The sequence below is a fragment of the Phyllostomus hastatus genome, unplaced genomic scaffold (genome assembly GCF_019186645.2).
Source record: "Phyllostomus hastatus isolate PE091 unplaced genomic scaffold, TTU_PhHast_1.1 phas_contig_62, whole genome shotgun sequence".
Taxonomy (NCBI): Eukaryota; Metazoa; Chordata; class Mammalia; order Chiroptera; family Phyllostomidae; genus Phyllostomus; species Phyllostomus hastatus.
In genome coordinates this window covers 1,849,940-1,867,667 of record NW_025333921.1, presented here as the reverse complement: position 1 = coordinate 1,867,667, position 17,728 = coordinate 1,849,940, and positions in this window count along the sequence as shown.

The window sequence follows — 17,728 nt, the reverse complement described above, 5'->3', positions numbered from 1 at the left end:
AATTGTCCCAGAGGTTCCTAAGCCTCTCCTCATTTTTTAAAATTTTTGTTTCTTCTTTCTGTCCCAGTTGAATGTTTACATCTTCCTTTTGTTGCAAATTGTTGACTTCCTTCCCTCCTTGGTTCCCTGTATATTTTTTCTTTATTTGTATAGCCTTTGTATAGCCTACTTTGTATAGCCTTCACTTCTTCCTTTTTTCTTTCTTTTTTTTTTTTGTGTGGCTATACTCAATCATTTCTCTGAGCATCCTGATTACCAGTGTTTTGAACTCTGCATCTGATAGGTTGGCTATCTCCTCATCACTTAGTTCTTTTCCTGGAGTTTTGATCTGTTTTTTCATTTGGGTCATATTTCTTTTTCTCCCCAATTTGTCAGCACACTGTTATGTTGTAAGGGGCAGAGCCTTAGGTATTCACCAGTTCAGGGCAATCTGCTTCTTCTATTGTGGCACTCTATGGGGGGGAGGGGTCAGAGAGGGAGCAATGCTGCTTGCTGGGCTCTCACTCAGCTTTTAGTAACTTCCCCTCCTTCCCACAAGCAACTGGTGCCCTTTTAATCACTGTCCTAGTGCCGACTGCCAAGTAGCTGGGCTTGTGTACATTCTAGCACTCCAAGGGCCCCTCAAACACACTCTCCTGAGAGACGGGAAGTTTTTTCCACTGCCACAACCCCCACAGGTTTTTACATCCAGAGGTTATGAGGCTTTATTTTCCTGGTGCTGGAACCCTGAGTTGTGTGGTCTGTCCTGGGCTGGGATTACTAGCTCCCCAGTTGTTCCTTTTGGTTTTTATCTGCAGGCAAATGTGGGACTGCCCAGTCTACCAGCCACTGCCTCACCATGTGTTCTCTCTGCCCTGGCTGCCCATTTTTGCCCTTCCTACCAGTCCAGATGAAGGTTTCTTCTTTAACTCCTTGGTTTTAAGACTTCCATACAGTTTGATTTTCTGACAGTTCTGGTTGTTTTCTGTTTTTAGATTGGTTGTTATCTTTCTTTTGGTTGTGTGAGGATGCTAAGTGTACTGACTTACCCCTCCGTCTTGGCCAGAAGTCTCTGTTTTTAATACAAATTTAGTATATGCTAGCTATTTCATTGTGTAATGATGTCTCTCCTTAAATCATCCCAGTTCCTTTGTATTTTCCCCTACCTCTCAATCACCTTCCTTTCCATCTCAGTCTTCTATTTTTTTTTGGCCTGCTATTTTATATCCTCTTTTATGTTTTATTTCATAGAATAAGTTTAAAGTGTTTTTGAGAACAATAATCAGGTATTCTGGCCTTATAGAAAATATTTTTTTAAGTATGTTCTTCTCACTCAAAACTACTTTCTTCATTTTTTATTTTTCAATACCTTTTCATATTCTTTATGTTAGTTCTCTTTCTTTCTTATTATCATCAATGGAGAAGCATTTTCTAAGCCTGGCTTTTCCCATAAACACACAAGGTATATTGTACTTGATTTCCTCATTATCCCCCAGGTTGTTGTACTTTTGTTTTCAGTCAGAAGTCAAGTTGATATAAATGTAATAAACTGGAATCCTAGGGCTCATGAGAAGGATAATGAAAAGCTGGCAAACCCAAGCAGAGGAACTCCATCCCTGTGGTACCTCTCCCCTGTGTCTAGTGAAGCTACTACGCTGGACAGTAAATGCCTTTATCCAGAAAATGAATACACTGGAACCTCAGTTCTCAAACTTACTTCTTTTAGGAGGGCTCTTTGAGAAGTGATTTGTTCAAAAACGGAATCATATTCATGCTCCCCCATTACATTTTTTGTTTGCTGCCTGAGAAACGTGTGACTGATCATACCGGTATCAGCACGAAGGGGTCGTCTGGTTGAAAACAGAAGTTTTGTTTGACAACCAAGACATTTTTTCCATGAATAACTTCATCAAGAACTGAATTGTTCGAGAGGGAGATAGTCAAGAACGAAGTTTGACTGTATCCTGTTTCCATTCAGCCAGTCATTCATGTTCAGTACAAATGTTTTGCCAAGTGCCTTCCTGCTGCAGACTTCATAGGGCCCAAGGCCCTGCCACTGGAACAGTTCTGCCTCTGATGGTTTCCCACTGCCACTCCATTTATTCACTTACTTACTTACTTACTTATTTATTTAAATTAATTTATGTCTTTATCCTCACCCAAGGACATTTTTTCATTGCTTTTTTAGAGAGAGAAGAAGAGACGAAGGAAAGGAGAGAGAGAAACATTGATGTGAGAGAGAAGCATTGACTGGTTGTCTCCTGTACATCCTGGGACCAGAGATTGTGCATGCCTGACCTGACATGGTACAGCCTGGACTGGGGACCAAACCCACAAGCTAAGTTTGTGCCCTGACCAGGAATTGAACCCACAGCCTTTCAGTTACCCGATGAATCTCCAATCACCTGAGCCACACAAGTTAGGGCTGCCACTTTTTTTAATAACTGTTAATAAGCACTGCTGAAAAGTTCCATGGAACCAAGAGCCCCTGTGTGGTTTTGTAATGTGTCAACGGGCTAGGCTGCACTACATCTCACAGAATTCTCTCTGCTGTATGTTTCCAGTTAGGGCAGGCCACAAGAGATATTCTTGTACTGAATTTGAAGGACAAAAGTGAGTCCTGGCCATTTTTTTTATAGTTTGCATACGTTGTCACTTACCTGCTAGCTCACCTTGTTGGTCTGCCACAGCTCCATCTTCCCCTGGAAGCTCCTTTAGCTTTTCCAACTCCTAGGCCTGGTGTGTATTTAGTTCCGTGGCCAAGGGCAAGTTTCTCCTGCAGTATATCCATGCCATCGAGAATAGAGGCAGTGAGAACTAACACAGTTTTTGGTTCATCCTGGTGTGTTTCAGGCCATGCTTGTGGATCATGCTTGTCCTTTTTCTCCTGCACTTTAAATTCATCTTTTCCTTCCAACTGCCTACCCTATAAACTTCAAGCTGTAATATCAGATGTGAAGTTAATGACCCTACAAAGGTTTCTAGACCAATGCCCACAATTGTAATCAAATTCCTGTAACAAAATGCCCACTCTCTTTTGCCTCCTCTCTCTCTCTGAAATATATCTCAGTGTAGTTGTATATGTTTACCTTATCTATTACTATCTATCTATCTCCTAGGGATTCTGCTTCGTTAATTGACTCTTAACTGATAAAGTTCCCCACCTAATCCATGACCTGTGTTACTTCCTGTTATTTTATTTCAAAATTTGGAAACACTAGTTAGTTTCTCCTAAGTCTCCTCAGTTTAACTTTGTGGTTATTTTATTGTTTCTCAGGAGGGGGCTTTCACATCAATACTTACTGACTTCCTTTTGTCCAGTTGAACGTGTACTATATTTAACAGAAATACCTTTACTTTACTGGCACATGATATTATCTTTCCCTAGTAAATTAGAAGCAATGAACAAGCAGTGAGGGATTTAGGTGCCAGAACTTATGTAACCATTTCTCCAGCTGCCTCCTGAGAAGAAAAAAAGTTGTTCGCTCAAATCTAATTCTATATGTTCTATGCCCATACAACTGTTAAAGTGTTAAAAGCTATTGACTCTAGCTCTTGGTTTAAAGAAGTTTGCAGGGAATAAAAAAAAAGAAAAAAAAGGTCACTTGTTCCACTTCCATGACTGAGTAACTAATACCAAGTATACCCTCCCACTGTCCCAATTAGAAAACTAGACAAAACATAAGAAACAGCTTCTCAGATATTGGACCACACTAGTTCAGTCTTGATCCCTGAGAAAAGAGAAATAAATGAGTAAAGCTTTCTAATCACCCCATCTTTATGCCTGCAAGGACAATCTGGACAATCTGGACAATGGCACGGGAAAAGGAGCATAAGCTGTATAAGTAGTTTTGCTCACTTTTGGAGACAGAGAGCACAGTTTGAAGAGGATGTGCTGGCTGGAATGTCTGTGACAAAGCACTAGAGAGGAGGGAGCTATGCCAAGAAAGAGATCCCGAAATATGAATTGCATCTCCTTGAGTTTTTGCCTAAATATAAGCAGCACATAAATAGGATGAGATTCTAGAAGGCCAGGAAATCAATGGAGCTGGAAACTTAAAATTTCTCATAGTTCATACTGGGCTAGGAAGTATTTTGAATTCTAATAAGCAGAGTGAAGAGCCTTTATGACTCTAAGGCATTTAGTACAGATCACAGAAATATCATACCTTAGTAGTAGAGTAACTGAACCATAGAGTAAGGCTGTGGTAGATCTTCCCTAAGTGCTTACAAGTGAGCTCTCAAAATGAGCAAGTTGATCAGCAAGTAACTTATCTGTCTGACAAAACACAATCCAACACTCAGTAATAAAGTCTAGATACTCAACAATGTAATATTCACAATCTCTAGCACCCCATTAAAAAAAATGATGAGGCATGTCAAGGAACACAAAAATGTAACCCAGAACCAAAAAAAAAAACATTTAGAAAGAAAGGATCCCAGGAATTATGGAGATAAGTTAGCAGATAGGAGTTTAAAAACAACTATTATAAATATATTCAAGGATTTAAAGAAAAATATGAACATATAATGAGTAGGGAAATAGAAGACATAAAAACAGTAAGTGGAACTTCTAGAGATAAAAAAATACACTGTCTGCAATTATAAATTTACATGATGAGCTTAAGAGGAGAGTAGACAGGACTTGAAGACACAGCAATTGAATCTCTCCAAACTAAAAAGAAAAAAATGAATAATGCTCAGTGATCTATAGGAAAATTTCAAGCAGTCTAGCATCCTTGTAATTGTAGTCCATAAAGGGAAAGTCCAGAAAATTTTTCAAGAAATAAGGCCAGAATTTTCCAATTTCATGAAAAGTATAAGCCCACATATCCAATAAATGTAACAAATTTCAAGTGTGCTAATCACAAAAGAATATTACACCATGATGCATAATAAACAAGTTGCTGAAAATGGTGACAAGGAGAAAAATATTAAAAGCAGCCAGAAATCCAAAGATAATCATAATAGGGGATTCTTGTTAAAAATAATAGAAGACAAAAGACAATGGAATAACACTTTCAAAATGCTGAAAGAAATAAAATTGTCTCATCTCATTAAAATGTATAAATATGTACAGCTTTTTGTAATGTCGATTTCAACTCAATAAAGTGGTTTGAAAAGGAAAAGATTGTCAACTTAGAATTCTATACCCCCCAAAAAATCTTCAAAAAAGAAAGCAAAATAAAACATTTTCTGACAAAAAAGAAATGACAGACTTCATTGCCAGCAGACTTGCACTACAAAAAAAGGTTAATGGAAGTTTTTCAGACTGAAGGAATGTGTAATACCAGATGGAAAATGGGATCTACACAAAAGATAGAGTAACAGAAATGAGAAATATGTAAGTATATATAAAAGATTACTTCTCTGATTTTTACATTTAATTTTGAAATAAGAATGTTTATGACATAAATAGAAGTCAAGTGCATGACAATAGCAGAAATAATGTGGAGAAAAAATTGAAATATACTATTATAAGGTCTTTATATATGAAGTGTTATAATATTTTAAAGTAAACTATGGTAAATTAAAGAGTATATTATAACCTCTAGAAAAACCACTTCTAAAATAATTAAAGCATTTAGCATAAATAGCATAAATATTTAAAGCAAAGTAGGTGAGGTGATGTTACAACAGATTACTAAAAAAATACTCAACTACCAAAAGAAGGCTGAAAAGGAGGGGAAACAAGAATGAAGAACAATGAGGAAAATATCAGACAAAGAGCAGTACAGTACAAGTAAACCAACCATATTAACAATTGTTTTAAATATATGTGGTTTAAATACCCTAATTAAAAGGTAGAAATCATCGATTTGAGTAAAAAAGGAAGACCCAACTATATGCCGTCTACAAAAAAAGATTAATATAAAGTCACAAATGCATTAAAAGTAAAAATATGGGACTCTTCTTATAATGGCTAAGTAGCTTCTTATTTAACCAAATCTTTCACAGGTAACTATAAATTTTATTTTTAAAATATTTTATTTATTTATTTTTATTTTTATTTTATTTTTTAATATATTTTATTGATTATGCTATTACATTTGTCCCATTTTCCCCCCTTCACTCCCCTCCACCCTGTACACCCTCTCCCACCCATATCCCCCCTTTAGTTCATGTCCATGTGTCATACTTATGAGTTCTTTAGCTTCTTCATTTCCCATACTATTCTTATCCTCCCCCTATTTTCAGCCTACATTCTATGCTACTTATTCTCTGTACCTTTTCCCCCCTCTCTCTTCCTCCCACTCCCCTGTTGCTAACCCTCCATGTGATCTCCATTTCTGTGGATCTGTTCCTGTTCTAGTTGTTTGCTTAGTTTCTTTTGGTTTTGCTTTAGGTGTGGTTGTTAATAATTGTGAGTTTGCTGTCCTTTTACTATACATATTTTTCCTTATCTTCTTTTCTTAGATAAGTCCCTTTAACATTTCATAAAATAAGGGCTTGGTGGTGATGAACTCCTTTAACTTGACCTTATCTGATAAGCACTTTATCTGCCCTTCCATTCTAAATGAGAGCTTTGCTGGATAGAGCAATCTGGGACGTAGGTCCTTGTCTTTCATGACTTGGAATATTTCTTTCCAGCCCCTTCTTGCCTGTAAGGTCTCTTTGGAGAAATCAGCTGACAGTCTGATGGGAACTCCTTTGTAGGTTACTGTCCCCTTATCTCTTGCTGCTTCTAGGATTCTCTCCTTCGTTTTTACCTTGGCTAATGTAATTATGATGTGCCTTGGTGTGTTTCTTCTTGGGCCCAGCTTCTTTGGGGCTCTCTGAGCTTCTTGGATTTCTTGGAAGACTATTTCCTTTGCCAGATTGGGGAAGTTCTCCTTTATTATTTGTTCAAATACATGCTCAATCTGTTGCTTTTCACCTTCCCCTTCTGGTACCCCTATAATTCGGATGTTGGAACATTTAAAGATGTCCTGGATGCTCTTAAGCTTCTCCTTGTTTTTTTGAATTCTTATTTCTTCATGCTTTCTTGCTTGGTTGATTCTATCATCCTTCTGGTCCACTGTATTGTTTTGAGACCCAGTTTCCTTCCCTTCACTATTGGCTCTCCTCCGTGTATCTTCCTTCATCTCTTTTATGGTAACCTGCATCTTTTCATCTAATTTGTACCCAAAATTGACCAGTTCCGTGAGCTTTCTGATCACCAGTGTTTTGAACTGTGCATCTGATAGATTGGCTATTTCTTAGTCGCTCAAAAGGATGAGTCCTGGGGGACTGATCTGTTCTTCTGTTGGAAACACGTCTCTCCCTGTCTCTCCTTTTTTTCTTTTTTTTTAGGGTCTGGTCGCTCTTGTTATGGTGAGGGGCGGAGCCTTAGGTGTTTACCTGGGCTGGGCACCACAGTCACTAGATTGTGACGTTGTATGTGGGGATGGGTGCCAGTGCGGGAGGGAACAATGGCGGTAGTTCTGTTCTCCCGAGAACACAGTCCCTTCTCTGGGATCCTGGGTTGCGTGCTCTGCCCTGCTCCACAATCGCTGCTTCACTGGGTCCGCCAGCCTCCGCTTGCGCACTCACACCACTGCGATCTTGTGTGCCCCAGATGGCTCATGCGCTCAGTTTGTGCCCAGTTCGCGCCGAGTTCGCGCCAAGTTCTCCCCGATCACCTCGCGCCGCTGCCGACCCACGCCTGCCTGGCTCCGCCCTGCCTACCTGTCTGGGTGAATGGGTCTACTTCAACTTTTTGGTTGTCTGACTTCCATTTAGGTAAATTCTCTATCAGTTCTATGTGTTATTCTGCCTCTAAATTGTTGTTCTAATCTTGGTTGTGCGAGGAGGTATGGTGCATCCACCTATGCCTCCATCTTGCCGGAAGTCCTATTTATTTATTTTTAGAGAGAGGGGAGAGGAAGGAGAAAGAGAGGGAGAGAAACACCAATGTGTGCTTGCCTCTCATGTACCCCACTGGGGACCTGGCCTGCAACCCAGGCATGTACCCTGACTAGGAATTGAACTGGTGACCCTATGGTTTGCAGGCTAACCTTTGCTCAATCCACTGAGCCACACTAGCCAGGGCTATAACTATAAATTCTAAACAAAATGTAAAAAACAACTACCTAAAAACCCCAGAGAGTAACCAAAAGCAGGCAGAAACTAGAAGGGAGTCATCTAGATGAAGGGAAGAGCACTGAAGGGGTTTCTCACTTTTACAGCTTTTTTCTTAAAGAGAGACCACAGTGGAAACTAAAACTCAGAAACCCAAAGAGCCTCTACAATAAATCATTAACAATAGATGCAATTCAATTATACTATAAAGAAAGAGAGAGTCCTGGATGGTGTGGCTCAGTGGATTGATCTCTGGCCTGAGAACCAAAGGGTTGTTGATTTGATTCCCAGTCAGGATATATAACTGGGTTGTGGACCAGGTCCCCCAGTAGGGGGTGTGTGAGAGGTAACCACACATTGATGTTTCTCTCCCTCTCCTCTCTCCTTTACCCTCTCTCTAAAAATAAAATAAAATAAAATAAAATCTTAAAAAAGAAGAAAAGAAAAAGAGAAAATGAGAAACATACACAAAAGATAATCAATGGATACCAACCCAAGGATGACTCAAATTTGAAATTATCAGACAAGAATTTTAAGCTGTTATTATATTACATCATGCTCAAGGACATAAAGGAAAAAAATGCTTGTAATAAGAATGAATGGAAACTATAAATAAGAACCAATGTCAAGACAGCAACCTGAGCACATGGTAAGATCATAGGAGGACTCATGGTCAAAGTGAGCAGGAAGGCCTGAAGAATCCAGGCCAAAAGTTAAATTTAGCATGTGATGCTTACAATCAGAATCAACAATTTGAAATTTCAAGTTCACCTGATGCAGTCATGTCCTATTCTTCAACTTCATAAAGTCTCTCTCAGTTTAAGGACCTCTTAAGAGCCCTGGCTGGTGTGGCTCAGTGGATTATGTGCCAGCCTGTGAAACAAAGGGTCACAGGTTCAATTCCCAGTCAGATCACATACCTGGGCTGCAGGCCAGGTCCCCAATAGGGGGTGCATGAGAGGCAACCACACATTGATGTTTTTTCCTCTATCTCCTTCCCCCCGCTCTAAAAATAAAAAAATAAAATCTTTTTTAAAAGAACCTCTTAAAACATTAATCTTCCAAGACCTAATAATTAAACTCTGTGGGATAAATTAGATAATTATGACAGTATTGTCAAGTTAACATTGCTGCTGTTCCAAAGTCCAACCACAGGTCTTTTTTTCCACTAAAACATGTGATGTTGACCGGATACCAAGATCCATTACCATCTATACTGTGTTTCTGGGGCTTGGGCTTTAACCTTGCATGTAGCCACATTGACTGTGACAAGAAAGGAACCCATGAGCTTCGCTATAAATAGGATGAGAGGTATTCTGTACTTGTACATGGATCAGAATGATAACATCCAGCAATTTAAGCAGGACCTAGTCCAATGCCTCCTAAAGTTAAGCAACTCCTCTTGGATAATTTGCAGCCTCAGTAGCATGGAAGATGTTGACTAAACAGGCATCAAATCAATGAGTCTTTGAATAGAAGTTCCATTGGATTCTCTGACCATGCATAGCAGATCCTACAAAAAACAAAACAAAAAACACTCAATGGTACCATTGTACTTGGGAAGCATTTACCATATCCACCAACTTAACAAATTTGATCATATATGAGAGAAATTTCTTTCTCTTTGAAGCCATGTTGGAAAATGTCAACTACCCACAGTGCACACAGATCATTGTGATGTTACTAACAGCTATACCCATTGTACTGTGAAGAAATGTTCAACCAGGCTTTCAAGATAAAAGGTAGATCTAGACAAAGTGATGAAAGAAGCATTTCATTAATTTCAAAAATAGATATTCAACTAAAGAAAGTTGATAAAAATATAATACGATTTTATTTTATAACATTCTCCCCACTCCCCTGGATAAAAGAAAGAGGAACATTTAGCTACTTAGCAATGGTTCTGATAAATTTTCTGCTGAAAGGAGAAGTCAGTCCAAGAAATAGTGACCCATGTTTGATTGGCCAGTGAGACAGGTAGAAGAGCTTCTATTGAGACACATTGTGTCCATAACACAATCTTTTAAAGATTTGGCTGAAAGGCTGCCAATTCGATTCCTGGTTAAGGCACATGGCTGGGTTGTGGCCCAGGTACCCAGTTGGGGGCATGTGAGAGGCAACAGAGAGATGTTTTTCGTGTACATCTATGTTACTCTCCCTCTCTGCCTCTCCTGTTCCTCCCATTCCCAGCAGTGTGTCCAAAAGATAAAAACAAATCTTAAAAAAAAAAGATTTTATTTATTTATTTTTTAGAGTGGTGAAGTGAGGGAGAAAAAGAGGAAGAGAAACATCAATGTGTGGTTGCCTCTCACACACCCTCTACTGGGGACCTGGCCTCCAACTGAGGCATGCCCCTCTGGGAATTCACCCTCTAAGGTGCTCTAGACTGGGAATTGAACTGAGGACCTTTTGATTTGCAGGCCAGCATTCAAGCACTGAGCCACACCAGGCAGGCCCCATTTCATTTTTCAAATAACTTCTGTATCTCTGATAAGTTTCTCCCATTTGTTCAGTTATAATTACAATATATTAATTGTCTTTGAATATAAACATATTATTATATATATTTGCATATTTAAATGTAATTTTTTAAAATCATACTTTATATATTATGCTATTACAGTTGTTCTGACTTTTATCCCTTCGCCCTCTTCCATGCAGCACCCCCCACTCCCTCAGGCAGTCCCCACACTATTGTTCACGTCCATGGATCATGTGTATAAATTCTTTGGCTACAGCACTTACTATACTGTACTGTACATCCCCATGGCTACTCTGTAACTACCTATTTGTACTTCTCAATCCCCCCACCTCTCTCCATTCTCTTCCAACCATTTCTTTAATGTTTTTCTTCTTGTTGTTCTGATTGGTTGTCTTTTCCTTCCTTATGTTCCAAATCATTGATCTGATTCTCAGCTTCATCCACTCTACCATTCTTTCCCTATAAATTTTTCTTTATCTTAATTAGTGTATCCCTCACTTCTTTTTAAAAAAATTTTTTAAAGACTTTATTTATTTATGTACAGAGAGAGGGAAAGGGAGGGAAAAACAGATGAAGATAAACATCAGTGTGTTGGGTGCCTCTCACATGCCCTGACTGGGGACCTGGCCCACAGCCCAGGCATATGCCCTAACTGGGAATCAAACTGTTTCTCAGGCTGGCACTCAATCCACTGAGCCACACCAGCCAGGGCTTCTTCATTTTTGACTGGATCTTTTTTATGCTGCTGGGGTCCTCACTAAGGTCCTTGAGCATCCTTACAACCAGTGTTTTGAACTCTGCATCTGATAGATTCCTTATCTCCATTTCATTTAGCTCTTTTTCTGGACTTTTGATCTGTTCCTTCATTTGGCCCATGTTCCTTTGTCTCCTCATTTTAGCAGCCTTCCTGGGTTTGTTTCTATGTGTTAGGTGTAGCTGCTTTGACTCTCTGTCTTTGTAGTCTGCTCAATGTAGTAGGTGTCCTGTAGGGTCCAGTGGCACAGCCTCCCCTATCATTAACACTGGGTACTCAAGTTACACCCTTTGTGTGGACTGAGTACACCCTCCTCTTGTAGTTGAGCCTTGATTGCTCTTGATAGGTCAATGGCAGGGATTTACCCAGGCCAGTCAGGTGCAAGATGGGCTGTAAACACTGACCAAAAACCTCTACCCTCAGTGGAGGATCAGCTGTGCAGGAGCAGGGTGGCAGTTCTCCGACATGGTCTGTGGCTGTCCACTGGGTGCACTGGCCCTGGAGTTTCCCAGATGGTGCAGGCCAAGGTCAGCCCCCACCTCTGTTTTGCTCAGGGCACCATGCCTGAGCTATAAAGCAATCTGAGATGGCTGCTACTTGTGCTGGGGTTAGAGATATCCAGGTAAAGCCAAGCCATGACTAATCTGGCTGCTGCTAGTGCCAGGCCTGTGGCTCACTGAGGCTGGTTGTTGCTCATTTGAGAGGATTTATGAAGTTGTGAAGCAGGAGCCACGACCAGCCATTCATATGGAAAAGCAGTTTGGGGCGGAGGTCTGTAAATTGGGTGGGGCAGAGCCTCTGGGGATCTCCACATGGGTGAAACAGTGTTAGCCAAATTAATGGAGTCTCAGTTATGGCACCAGCTTGCAGGAGTTGTGGGGGTTGAGTTTAGAAAAGGGATGATGACCCCTGCTTACCTTGATGCCAGACACTTCAGTTTCTCCCTGTATACCACTGGTGCCTTACACCACTGGCTTGTACCCAGGTGTTAGAGCTCAGAGGGAGTAAGTCTGGGTAGGTGAATCTGTGTGTGGGTTCTTTAAGAGGGACTGCTTGGGGCTCTAGAAGTTTCTTCCACTGACTCAATCCCTGCTGGTATTTGCAACCAGAAGTTGCTGGGACTTATCTTCCTGGAAGTGGAAACCTGGACTCAGGGGCCTTGTGTGAAGCTGGGACACCTCACTCCCAAGATATCCCTCCCAAATTATTATCCACCACATGTGGGTGTGGGACCAGCCCATTCCATGTCTGTGCCCCCCCCAGCCAACAGTCTGGATGGATGTGGTTTCTTTAATTCCATAGTTGTCAGACTTCCATTCAACTCAATTTCTGATGGTTCTGAGTGATGGTTGTTCTATATTTTAGTTGTAATTTTGATGTGGTTGTGTAAACAAGTGAACCATGTCTGCCTATGCTGACATCTTAACCAGAAGTCCTCTAAATGTACTTTTTGATGAATTCCAACAGCTTGGCCATCTAGACATCTGTTTTTATTAACTACTCTCTCTTTAGAAATTGGGGACTATCTCCTATGTCTTCACATGCCCAGTGATTTTTTTATTATAATCTGGCCAATGTGAATAATACATTTTAGAGTCTTTGGATTCTGGATTCTGTTATTTTCTTGGAAGAGTATTGATTTTTGTTCTACCAAGCAGTTAAATTACCAGTTGATTACCCCTTGAACTTGTGGAGCATTGGTTTTACACATTGCTAGGTATATTTATTTTCCCCTCATACTGGAGGTCAATGTTTTATTCCTGGGATGACATTGTCTTACTTTCCACAGCAAGCTTTCTTTTGATGGAAAGTCAGAGGTGTTCACTGAATCCATTTGACTTGGTGATAATTAAACTTCAAATCTTCTGCTCAGCTTGTACATTCTTTCATGTGCTGTTCTCTCCCGAGCTCCTTGGACTCTCTTCTGGGTGTATGCATTTCAGGAGTTAGCCTGTGGTTTAATTGGCCTTTAAATCCAAATTTTAGGTATCCCCCACCACAGCTGCTTCCCACCCCTGCATGGGGTCCTCTCTTCTGGGATTCATCTACCTTAATTTTCCAGATATTCCTGCAGCCTCTAACTATGTCATCAAGCTGAAACAGCAGAGCTTTTATGATTGTCTTCTATCTTCCCTGTCCTCCATGGTCTGAGTCATGCCATCTGTGGAATAGCCTTGTATGCTTGATTGTCACTCTGTGAGTGGTTCCATTAAAGACTACAACTCCCTTTAGTTCCTGCCTGCTTTTGATCACTTTCCAGTACCTTCAGACAGTTGTGTGTGCGTCCCAGAATTTCTTTTTATATATATATTTTATTGATTATGCTATTACAGTTCTCCCATTTTTTCTCCCCTTTCTCCCCCTCTGCCGTGCACCCCACTTCCTCCAGCATTGCCCCCACCTTATTTCATCTCCATGGGTCATACATGTAAGTTCTTTGGCTTCTCCATTTCCTATACTATTCTTAACTTCCCCCTGTCTATTTTGTACCTACCAATTATGCTTCTTATTCCCTGTAACTTTTCCCCTATTCTCCCCTCTCACCATCCCTGTTGATAATCCTCCATATGATCTCCACTTCTGCGAATCTGTCCCTGTTCCAGTTGTTTGCTTAGTTTTTGTTTTTTATGTTCAGTTGTTGTTGTTTTTTTTCAATATTTTATTGTTTTAAAGATTTTATTTATTATTTATTTTCAGAGAGAGGAAAAAGGAGGGAGGAAAACATCAATGTGTGGTTGCCCTGAGTGCACCCCCTATGGGGGACCTGGCCCACAACCCAGGCATGTGCCCTAGACTGGAAATTGAACTAGCAACCCTTGATTCACAGGCTGGCACTCAACCACTGAGCTATACCAGCCAAGGCTTATGTTCAGTTGTTGATAGTGGTGAGTTTATTGTCATCTTATTGTTCATAGTTATGATCTTTTCTTTCTTAGATAAGTCCCTTTAACATTTCATATAAGGGTTTGGTGATGATGAACTCATTTAATTTGACCTTATCTGGGAAGCACTTTATCTGCCCTTCCATTCTAAATGGTAACTTTGTTGGATAGAGCAATCTTGGATGTAGGTCCTTGCCTTTCATGACTTGGAATACCTCTTTCCAGCCCCTTCTTGCCTGTAAGATCTCTTTTGAGAAATCAGCTGACAGTCTTATAGGAACTCTTTTGGAAGTAACTGTCTCCTTTTCTCTTGCTGCTTTTAAGATTCTCTCTTTATCTTTAATTTTGGGTAATTTAATTATGATGTGCATTGGTGTGTTTCTTCTTGGATCCAACTTCTTTGGAACTCTCTGAGCTTCCTGGACTTCCTGGAAGTCCATTTCCTTTGACAGTTTGGGGAAGTTTTCCTTCATTATGTTTTCAAATAAGTTTTCAATTTCTTGCTCTTCCTCTTCTCCTTCTGACACCCCTATGATTTGGATGTTGGAACATTTAAAGTTGTCCCAGAGGTTCCTCAACCTCTCCTCATTTTTTTGAATTCCTTTTTCTTCATTTTTTTCTGGTTGGATGTTTATTTCTTTTTTTTATCCTCAATTGTTGCTTTGAGTCTCAGTTTCCTTCCCTTCACTCTTGGTTCCTTGTGTGTGTGTGTGTGTGTGTGTGTGTGTGTATAAATCCACACAAAGTATTGGTAATTTATTTCTTTTCTAGCCCTGGGCTCAATACATAGATGGCTTCTCTTCACACTTTGGATTGACAATTTTCTCCAACCCTGTATACTTTTCTTTATTTCACTTTGTATAGCCTTCATTTCTACCTCTATTTTGTGACTATACTCAGTCATTTCTCTAAGCATCCTGATTACCAGTGTTTTGAACTCTACATCTGACAGGTTGTCTATCTCCTCATCACTTCATTCTTTTTCTAGAGTTTTGATCTGTTTTTTCACTTGAGCCATATTTATTTATTTTGTCACCCCTGTTATGTTGTAAGGGGTGGAGGCTTAGACACTCATGAGGGTAGGGCAACCCACATCCACTGCTTGTGATGCTGTATGTGGGGGAGGGGTCAGAGAGGGAACAATGCAGCTTGCTAGCTTACTCAGGTCTCAAACCACTTTCCATCATTCCCTTGCTTCCCACAAGCAGATAGTGCCCTTTCAGGTGCTACTTCCCAAGTAGGTGGGCTTGAGTACATTCTAGGACCATATGGGCCTTTCTAGCAGACTCTCTTGTGAGATCGGGAGATTTTCCCACCACCACAACCCCCACAGGTTTTTACTTTTTTTAATATATGTTATTGATTATGCTGTTACAGTTGTCCTATTTCCCCAGCTTCACTTCCCTCCACCCTGCACACCCCCTCCCACCATATTCCTCCTGTTAGTTCATGTCCATGGGTGGTACATATAAGTTCTTCGGCTTCAACATTTCCTGTACTATTCTTAACCTTCCCCTGTCTATTTTCTACCTACCATTTATGCTACTTATTTTCTATACCTTTTTCCCCTCTCTCCTCCTCCCACTCCCCTGTTGATAACCTTCCATGTGATCTCCATTTCTGTGGTTCTGTTCCTGTTCTATTGTTTGCTTTTGTTTTTGTTTTAGGTGTGGTTGTTAATAATTGTGAGTTTGCTGTCATTTTACTGTTCATATTTTTTACCTTCTTTTTCTTAGATAAGTGTCTTTCATAAAATAAGGGCTTGGTGATGATGAACTCCTTTAACTTGACCTTATCTGAGAAGCACTTTCCTGCCCTTCCATTCTAAATGAAAGCTTTGCTGCATAGAGCAATCTTGGGTGTAGGTCCTTGCCTTTCATGACTTGGAATACTTCTTTCCAGCCCCTTCTTGCCTGTAAGGTCTCTTTGGAGAAATCAGCTGACAGTCTGATGGGAACTCCTTTGTGGGTAACTGTCTCCTTTTCTCTTGCTGCTTCTAGGATTCTTTCCTTCATTTTTGTCTTGGCTAATGTAATTATGATGTGTGTTGGTGTGTTCCTCCTTGGGTCCAACTTCTTTGGGAGTCTCTGAGCTTCCTGGACTTTCTGGAAGTCTATTCCCTTTGCCAGAATGGATAAGTTCTCCTTTATTATTTGTTTAAATAACTTTTCCACTTGTTGCTCTTCCTCTTCTCCTGCTGGTACCCCTATAATTCACATGTTGGAATATTGAAAGATGTCTTGGAGGTTCCTAAGCCTCTCCTCATTTTTTTGAATTATTTTTTCCTCATTTTTTTTCTGGTTGGATGTTTCTTCCTTCTGGTCCACACCGTTGATTTGAGTCCCAGTTTCCTGCCCATCACTATTGGTTCCCTGTACATTTTCCTTTATTTCACTTAACATAGCCTTCATTTTTTTAATCTAATTTGTGACCAAATTCAATCAATTCTGTGAACATCCTGATTATCAATGTTTTGAATTGTATTTTTTCTAAAGCTTTGATCTGTTCTTTCATTTGGGCCATTTTTTTTTTTGTCTTATTGTGCCTGTTACTTATTGAGGGGTGGAGCCTTAAGCACTCACCAGGGCTGAGCAACCCATGTCACTGAGTTCTGGTGCTGTATGTGGGGGAGGGGTCAGAGAGGGAACAATGGTACTTGCTCCAATCTCTGCCAGATTTCAGTAACTTCCCCACTTCTCATAAGCAAATTGGGCCTTTCTGGTACTGATTCCCATGTGGATGGGTTTGTGTACATTCTAGGACCCTGTGAGTCTCTCTAATGATCTCTCCTGTGAGGCTGGGAGTTTCTCCCACTGCCACCTTGGACCCCCAGGTGTTTTCAATGTATGGTTTGAGGCTTTATTTCCCAAGCTTGGGCCCTGAATTTCACAGTCCATCCTGCTCCCTAGTTGTTTCTCCTGGTTTATCTGCAAGTGAATGTGGGGCCACCCGCTCCACCAGCCTCTACCTTGCAGGGTCTGCCAGCCACCGCCTTGCCTTGAGTCCTCTCCTCCTGGCTGCCTATCTCTGCCCCTCCTACTGGTCTGAGTGAGTATGTCTTCTTTAATTCCTTGGTTGTTGGAATTCCATACAGTTCGATTTTCTGTCAGTTCTGCTTGTTTTTTTGTTTTGTTTTGTTTTGTTTTTAAATTGTTGTTGTCCTTCTTTTGGATGTGCAAGAAGTAGCAGTGCATCTACCTACGTCTCCATCTTGGCCGGAAGTCCCCACAGGTTTTTACAGTCAGAGGTTTTGAGGCTTTAGTTTCCTGTGCTGGAACTCTGGGTTGTGCAGTCTGTCTTGCTCCCCATTTGTTCCTCTCAGCTTCTCTGCATGCAAATATAAGATATTCTGGTTGTCCAGCCACTGCCTTGCCTGCCCCAGAGTGCAAGCTGCTGCCTTGCTGAGCACCCTCTCCACCCTAGCTGCCCATCTCTGCCCTTCCTACTAGTCTGGATGAATGTTTCTCCATCAACTCCTTAGTTGTCAGACTTCCATACATTCTGATTTTCTGGCAGTTCTGGTTGTTTTTCGTTTTTAGATTGGTTGGTATTTTTCTTTTGGTTGTGTGA